Raw genomic sequence first — 9,777 nt, 5'->3', positions numbered from 1 at the left:
AAAACTAAATAGGTGTGAAAGTCACTTATTTAAATAAAATAAAATAAGATAAACGATTTAAATGAGTAGTTTCAAAATAAAAATTAGCCTTACATCATCCCTCTTATAGAGAAGAAAACAGAAATTGAACCATAGAGATGAAGTGTCACTAGGGTTTGTCGTTCATACCCTAGATAATGAATATTGATGTGTTATTATTTTATATGAATATAAAACAGTGAAAAAATCAAGCATGTATGATGCGTAAAACATCCATTATTTAATATATATTTAAAACTAAGGTCTTTGTCTTTTCTTTTTTATCAATTATAGAAGGTGGGTTTGAGACATTTTTTTTATTTAAAATTACTTATATCATTTTTTTTATTTAAATAAATAGTTTCTATATAGATCTGGTTTTTTTTTTTTTTGTTATAATTTTTTCTTTCGAATGCAATATTATTTTATTCGTCGTCTCAGCTTAATGCATATTGTTTGATTTTCAATTTTGTTGCTTTGTTCATCAAATTGATATATATATATATATATATATATATCATCACGTTACTTATTCGAAAATTTGAGTATTTTAATCATTTTTATTTAATTAAATTTGTAAGTGTTTTGTAATTTTATTATAACTATTAACTTGAATATTATGAATTTATTTGCAAATTTATTATTTTAATTTTAACGAGTTTGAATTTATATTGTTGTGGATGTAATCTATTAACTAAAGTGAAAGAATTTTAGTAAAACAAAAGTGTAAAACAGCCAATCACAAATTTGGTTACTTCATCTACTTAAATAAAAAAAATCATTATGTTACTTTTCGTGATATCAAACATTTTGTTTCATTAAAAGTTTTTTATAATCTTGCTAACACATGTAATAAGGACATTTATTAAGGATTCTAAAAGTATAATTTTTGGTTGAAAAAACAATTTTTAAACTTTCACATAGATCACAAGTTTCAAGATAAATTTTTTACATTTCATATCTTAAACGTGGTATTGACGTAGGTTATTATTTTCCTTTTTTATATTACTTCCTGTGTGCAACAACTTCTCTATTTTCTTACTTGTAAAACTTATCGTTTGACAAATGCATACAAATATTTATTCAGCAGTCAAATGACTAGAGTCATGCTATATATAATATATAGGGTATTTGGTTTAACGATGATGTGGGTTTTGAATTTTGATGACCGAGGAAGAGGGTGTTTTGTGTGTGTGATTTGGTTTGGGGAACGGTGATAAGCCACCTATGGTGGGCAGGGCAGAAATCTAAGCAGGCATAGTGGAAGAGAGTCAGTTGGAGAAGATGAAAGCCATTTTAGAAAGAATGAATAGGAAAATGAATATGTTATTTAAAATAAGATTTTTTTGTTTAAATCATTTATTTTGATCTAACGGTTAATAAAAATCTTCTCATTCTCACGTAAAAAAAATTGATCTCACTTGATTTGGTCCCAACATTTCTTAGTTATAATAGACGCTAAAAAGTTTCGCCACAAATTCTTTCTATTAATATCCTTTTTTGTAAATTTTTTTTATAAAAATATCTTACTTTGAAACTAATATATTAAAATACTTTTGTTTTTTTCGTCTTTAGCATGTCGCAATCTGAATATGCGACCATATATACTAAGAAATTTTTCCTCTTTTAAGAAGGTAGCAAGCATTCCAAGGATATGACCATGTCAATTAAGGAATTTTCCCCCTTTAAGACAGTTGCATCCTAGAGAAGCAACAATGTACTTTATTTATTTATTTATTTATTTTTAACAAATTAAAAATAGATTAATACATTAAATATAATTAAAATAATGAAAAAATTAATTATATTAATAAAATCTAACAAAATACATTAAATGAAAAAAATATATATGAAATTTTGATTACTGATGACCACCTAAATACCTCCAACCCTACATCTAGGAGGTCGTCGATGAAGAAGTAAACACGAGAAGGAGGGTTGAATTGTGTTTGCCAAAGTTGATAACTTTTTGATAATTTATAAATAAATAAAAAAACTAATTCGATTTTGGTGACTTACTTGGAGTAGAAGCAATCGGATTAAGAGGCAACAAGCAATGAAAGTATAAATAATTTGACACATAAATTTATTTTGGTTCACCACTAATTTGGCTACATTTAATCCCCTCATTCAGAAAGCTTTAATCTACTAATTCAAATACCTTGAATTACAAAATACCTGACCCTCCAAGCCAGTCTTCCATGATAGTCATACAACCCCAGACTTTTGAGTAACTAACCAAATTGACCCTACAAGTCAAGTCTTCTCCAAACAACCTGACAACCTCAGATTGAAGAAGAAACTAAACCACTATCGGGTTGGATATAAAAGATTGGAACTTTAAGTGTTTGCTTCTAACAAAGCTGATAATAATAAAAACTCTCACACTCTAAAAAAAAGACTTAGAGAATATTTCTCATTCAAACAAGTGTTTCTCTCTTTGAACTCTAATACTACTTTTTTCTGTTTTTCGATGATTTTGTTCTTCAGCATTGAGTATCTATTTATAGTTAAAATTTGGACTTTAATTTAGTCCTTGTTTAATTATGAATTATATTTTGTTCAAATTGAGTTTGTAAATTCTTCATATTGATTATATTCCTATTTTGTTTAGATTGAGATTGTAAATTCTTTAGATTGATTATGTTCGTATTTTATTCAGATTGTGTTTGTAAACTCTTCATATTGATGTTTGTTCATATTTTGTTGTAAATAAATATTGATCAAATCTTCTTCAAATCTTGACCATATATTCTTTCATACTCTTTGAACTCAAATATATTGTTCTCATAAAATATATTTTTTATCATCAAAACTCTAAATATAAGATCAAATTGGTTCCAACAATCAAACTCGTCTAGCTCTTTGAACGGTTTGAAGTTGTTGTGGTTCATCCTCAATAATGTTCTTCATCGCCGTTCCTAATTATTGGTGGTGTATATTGTTCGAGTTAACACTAAATGCCAATAATTTTTTCTTGGTTATTATTTGTGTCATGACACTTACTATTATTTATATAGTAATATGAAGTATTTTAATCTATTATGTAAATTTATTTAAAGCATAATAAAGTCCTTCAAATAGTTAATTTGTTTAATGGAACACTAAGTGTGACTTAATCGTAAGATCGAATTAAGCATACTGACACTATTTTTAAACTCTATGTAGTCAAATTTTACTGTTAAATAGGACAATAATAATGCATAGAGACTATTATGTGTGTAGGTTGATGATCACATATCATGGATCATAAATATGAGCTATCAATTCTTCAAATAGGAATAAATATTATGACTAATATAAGTACTAGATTGATTCTATATGAGAACATTACATCATAGTTATGCAAGTGTCATTAACTATTGTCATGTGACCATAATGAGTAGTCCTTCAACTTGAAGTTACTACGATCGCTACTTGGAGAGTTGCATACTTTGAGGCCATCAAACATTATCTATAACATGACAATCATAAGTCTACAAGCACTTTTAGAAATTACACTTTTAGTGATCGATTTGGAGACTGAAATGTTAAATTGTATAATATCATTGATGTTGAAAAAATTTTAAAGGGCTGATAAAAAATAAACAAAACAATGTGTGTGTTAATTTTAGAGGGCTTGTAAAAAAAAATAGAAACTTTTATATATGATTTAATATATAATTGTAATGTGTATTTTTTCTATTTGTACCTTATATCAATTTTCAAAGAAATACATGCACTAATCAAATTGAAAACAATGTGTGTGTAGGTGCAATGTCTGGGTTGTTGTTTAAATTTTAAACAATATAATTATGTTGTGTTAAATTTTGCTTTGTAAATGAAAGTTCGACTTTGCAAAAAAATTTGTATTTTCAATTCTATTTTGTAATGTTGTAATTTCAATTCTGTTTTCTAAATTAATTATGGTTTTTTTTTTTTTGTAATTTTAATTCTACTTTGAGAAAAATTATGTAGTGTGGAATTCTGCATTGTGTAAATTATGCACTCTAAAACTTTGCATTCTGTTAAATCCTGCAGTGTAAAATTTTGAGTTTTTTTATTATGTTGTTAGTTTTAATGCTATCGAATTCTGCTTTATAATTTTTTAATTTCAATTCTATTTTGTAAATTAATTATTGTAATTTTGTTTTGTAGTTTTAATTTTGTAGTGCAAAACTTTGCATTGAAAAAAAATTCTCTAGTGTAAAATTTTATATTGTGTAAAATTCTACACTGTCAAAGTTTATATTGTGTAAAATTTCGAGACTTTTTTATGCTGTTAACAAGTTTTTTTATTGGCATTGTAGATATTTGGGAGTGCTCTCCATTTATAATTGGAAAATTGCACTGTGGGAGTGCTCTCTATTTATAATTGGAAAATTGCCCTGTGATAGAAAAATCCAGATAAATAATTGTAGAAGGCAAAGTCTTTTAGTTTTCTCCTGAATGTGATAGTTTCATATCTCTTGTATGCCTTAAATACCATACACAGTATATAACCTAAAACAATAAGTTATTTGTTTATTTATTTAATTTAAGTTTTTGGTTTCTTACTCAAACGGTTTATTTTATTTTTCTTCTTGGTAGAAGTTTATGTTGAGACAAACTCTATATTTTAAAGTTTTGATGAAAATAAACAAAGGTTAATTAAGATAGTTAATTATGATTCTAAAATGTTATGTTAATTTAACTTGTGCTTTTGAGTGAATTTAATTAAGAAGAGAATCAAGCAAAGCAAAGAAAAATAGCTCAAAACTGAAACAAGATCATTCTTGACAAAACGGAGAACGATCTCCAGATTTAAGATTGGTCGTCACAGCATCTTGACCAATCAATCTCCACCAGTTTAACAAAGCCTTTGCCTCTGAATTTTATACCAATATTATCAGTACATGTCAAAGAATAAATAGGATTCATCCCAGTACGAGAAGGTTCTCGAATCATTAAAATAAAATCGAAACATACCAGTTGAAACCACTTAAATCAAATTGTCAAGAAAGTTCAATCAACCTTGATATATGTTAAGACATTACAAAAACATCCAGAAAGATCAAAACAGGAACTCCAGATTGATCATCAAATCTCCAGAAAGATCATATTGACAGATCAACATTGATAATCAATCTCCGTTTTCTGCAGAATTACAGCAATGCTCTGTTTACTTCTGCAATGGCTTATAATCTTTCTCCAAACTATTTTGGCTAGATTCAAGGCTCCACATCGAAGCTATAGCATCAAAGATTAAGTGAGAAGCTTCAAAGACCCTTAAACTAGAAGACAAAACTGATTAAGCAAGGTTGTAACAGTCTCAGTCAAATCAGTTTCAAATTATTCAAAGGCTGGATTATTGTTATTCTCATATGTTAGTTTTGGTCAAAAGTATTAGAGCACTACCAATAACTTTTTTGACCCTTATTAATTGCTTCTAATCGCCTATAAAAGGAAGGCCAATATCCAGAAACAAAACAGAAATTCAAGTGCTGTCAATTCCCATAATCATTCACATTCACAAACTTGAAGTTCTCAATTTTCACAAAGAAGAAGCAGTTCTAAATTCCAACATCAGATTGCGTGATTACTACTGATGTCTTTGTAAAGAATCGAATCTCAAACAAGAGTTGAGAAATCTTAGATTCTATCAAAAAACAATTTTATTGTAAAAACTCAAACTATAAGAGTTTTATTATTGTTTGTTTAGATTGTATTAAATCCTATCAAAGTTATATAGATGTTGCATTTACTTTCTTGGTGGAAAGTAATAGAGATTAAAGCAGATCAAGGTTGATGTGAACTAGGTGCTGTAATATCAAGAAGGTTCTTTGTTTTAAACACTTAGTGGAAAAACTCACAATGTGAGGACTGGACGTAGCCCGAGTTGGGTGAACTAAGATATATCTTTGTATGATATTCTATATTATCTCTTTATTTATTAAGCTTGATTGATTAACTAAGATAAAACACAAACTGATTTTCCGTTTTGTAAGCTAACCAAGAACGATCTCAGTTTATAATAAAAACCAAAAACGTTCTTCGTTTTCTGTTTTCTTAACCAAGATCACTCTTGAGTTCAAACTTGAGTTTATTTCAGGAATTTTTAAATAGATATATTTACAATTTAAACCCTCTTCCTTGTAAATCGACATTGCTACTTCAGTTTAATTTTAAAAATCATTAATTATAATGTATAAGCTTTGCTTAATGTTATTACAAAATATGGACATCTACCAGAGTTGTAGTTGCATGTATAATAGGTTAAATCTTAGTTGAAAGGGGTATACTAAAGCATTTCTAAAAGGGTTAAATGAATTTGCGTCCTTTGCAATCCAACAACCAGACATATCAAAAAGAGAAATTAGATGTCCTTGTTCTATTTGCTAAAACATTGATTTCTTAGACTTTGAAGTGGTTAAGTTTCATATTTTAAGGAAGGTATTTAAACCTGACTATTGGTGTTCGACATCTCATGGAGAAAGTGATCCAAAGTTGCATGTAGAAATTAAAATGAAAAAATATGCACAAGAGCAACATAACAACCACTTTAATAGATTCGAGAACATGGTTTATGATGCTATTGGACCACAATATCAAATGCACTATGATGAAGAACTAAAGGAGTCTCTAAATATAGATGATCAAAAGTTTTATCATTTACTAAATGCAGCTCAAAAGCCATTGTGGTCCGAATGCAACGATCACATTTATTTGTCTTTTGCGGTTAGATTTTTGACAATTAAATCATAGGGAAACATTTCTCAACGATCTTTTAATCAAACAGTGACATTTATGAATGAGACACATCCTTCAAATAATCTGGTTCCTAAAGATTATTATAGGACCAAGAAAATAATTTCAAAATTTGGTCGCACTATGGAAACAATAGATTTATTATGTAAATGGTTGTATGATATTCTACATTGATGTATGTAAACAATTAAAAGAAAGAAATTTTGGTAATGCACCTCGTTATGAAGAAAAAAAGGTAGGGATAAATTCAAAGAGGTACTTATGAAGAGAATCCATTATTTACCGCTAATTACCAGACTCAAGAGATTATATATTTTGATGAGCTCAACTCCATATTTGAGATGACATTATGAAAATAGACGAGAACCGAGGGTGATGTATCATCCATAGATGGAGAGGCTTGGAAACACTTTAATCAAACATATCCTGATTTTGTTGTTGAACTGAGGAATGTAAGTTTGGGATTGTGTAGTGATGTTTTTACACCATTTAATCATACAACCTAACCTTATTCATGTTGGCCATTAAATGTCACTCCTTACAATATTTCTCAAGAACTATGCATGACAACTCCCTACATTTTTCTCACGTTGTCGAAGAAAGGAGTTTGAGCTACACATACAATATAGTGGAAAAGTTTTAAAGCCTAAAGCCAAATATATTTTGTTTAGTGATCAACAAAAGGTTGTGTATAAATGAGTTTATGAATTTAAAATGCCTGAAGGACATACTTCAAATTTGCATAGATGTGTAAACACAATAGAAGGGAAGTTAAATGGAATAGAAAGTCATGATTGTCATGTATTTATGGAGTTGTTGTTACCAATTGATTTTAGTGAACTTCCACATCATGTGTGGAATTCTAGAGTTGAGTTAAGTAAATTTTTGAAAGATTTGTGCTCAAAAATTTTGTGAAAGGATTATTTGTTGTTGATGGAAAAAAACATAGTGATTACAATTTGTAAATTGGAACAAATTTTTCTATCTGGGTTCTTTAATTCCATGGAGAATATTTTGATTCATCTGTCTTCCGAAGCAAAAGTTGGGAGTCATGTGCAATATCGTTGGATATATCCATTTGAGAGGTAATTATTCAAATTGATCAACCTACAAATGTATATTTTTATTTATTTATTTGCAATTAGTAGTTAATATTATATATGTTATTGTTTAGGTACTTGAATAAATGGAAACAAATGGTTAAAAATAGATGACATTTAGATGGGTCAATTTGTGAGGCATATCTATGTCAAGAGACTTTGATGATTCTTCATCATATGCATATTTTCCCACTATTTTAGTCTTATTTATCCTCAATCATTAGTTAAATTAATGATTTATTTGATATATTTTATTGATTTTTGTTCTTTGAGTTAATAAAGTGTTTTGTGTTTTATTTAAGTGATTAAGTAGGAATTTTTCGTAATTTTACACTGCGTTATGTTTTGGTGCAGTGCTGAATTTTGGTGAGCAATCAACATGACATATGTAGAGTATCGCAGCCATATCTGGAGTTTTAGATGTCCAATTGGAGTCAAATCAAGTTCAAGTGAAAGCTAAGATCCATAGCTACAACCTTCATGAAGACACAAGAACTAAATTCAGACTCGAAAGAGGAGACAAATGCAATATACGCTGGACATCAGATGTTGCGCGCCCAAGCGCACCTGAAACGCATTTTCCAGCAGTTGCTACTGCCCAAACGCGCCTGGAGCGCACGACGCACACCAGCAACCATAAAAACGCATATTTTTACTGTTTTAGGGGTCTTTTCACTATTGGGAAGTTGGGAGACTTGTGCCCTAGCATAGAAACTCAAAGACGGCCATTTCTAACATCATTGGAGCAGTTTTATCAAGAATCATTCATGAATCATTCTTGTAATTCTTCTCTAATCTCTATCTCTTTTATTTATGTCATGAGTAACTAAACCCTATTTGTTAGGAATGAGTGTAACAAGATGAAATCCTTATTTTTATGATTTGATTTCTAGTTATATGAATGAGTTTATTGAATTATTTTTCTCATCTATGTGCTTAATGCTTTTTATTGCTTGATCAACATTAAAATGTTCTACGATTTGTATTTTGAAACGGAAGTGGACTTTTCGAATGCTTGAGATGAGAAATTCATGAACTTGTAGTCTAGACATAGGTGCAGGTCATGAAACCAATTAAATTAGTTGCAAAGCAATAATTTACAAGAGAATTTCTATATGGTAATGCTTAATTCTAATCTTAAATCTACTAAGGAATTAGGGGTTACTTTGGAATTATAGGTTATGTCACTAAGACATTAGGGCAAGAATAATAAAGAGAATTCAGTAATAATTTAATAAAGGAATTCAATAACTAGGATCAAATTAGACACCAAGGTTGGATTCAAAGTGAAACTCATCCCTAGCATTTTTCTTATTATAAAGGATCAATTTTATTACTGTTGTTAATTTCAAATATTATTTCAATCAATTCGGAAACTTTTTGTTCAATTTCAGTAATTAAATATAATTCGATAGTAAAACGCAATTCTTGAGTTCGACACTCGGTACTACCGTTTTAATTATTACTTGCAACGATTCAGTACACTTGCTGAAATGTTATCAAGTTTTTGGCGCCGCTGCCAGGGATTGCAATATCACTATTGAATTTAATTTATTTGCTTAATTGAAATTTTTTGCTCTGCAATAAAATTTTTGATTTTATTTGATTTTATGTTTTTTTTATTTGTTGAACTTGCTAATGTCATGTCTAGTGGTTTGTCTCTTCTTTGTTTGAGATAACTATTCGCTGTAAAGCATGGAAGATTATAATGATGATATTCTACTACAATTACATGAAGAGTGTGATACTTGTCTTATATCTGGTATATGTCGCATGATTGAGGGACAAATCTTGAGTTATACATTTTTAAGATATCACCCTCAGATCCCTCCGATGAAGCCTCTTAGGTGTGACTTTTGCGGAGAAGCACATAAGAATGGAAATTGTGCTGATGACTTGTGCCGACGAGCGTTACATTAAAAAGATCTATTGG

The sequence above is a fragment of the Cicer arietinum genome, chromosome 3, assembly GCF_000331145.2.
Source record: "Cicer arietinum cultivar CDC Frontier isolate Library 1 chromosome 3, Cicar.CDCFrontier_v2.0, whole genome shotgun sequence".
Taxonomy (NCBI): domain Eukaryota; kingdom Viridiplantae; phylum Streptophyta; class Magnoliopsida; order Fabales; family Fabaceae; genus Cicer; species Cicer arietinum.
This window is presented reverse-complemented; position numbering follows the sequence as displayed.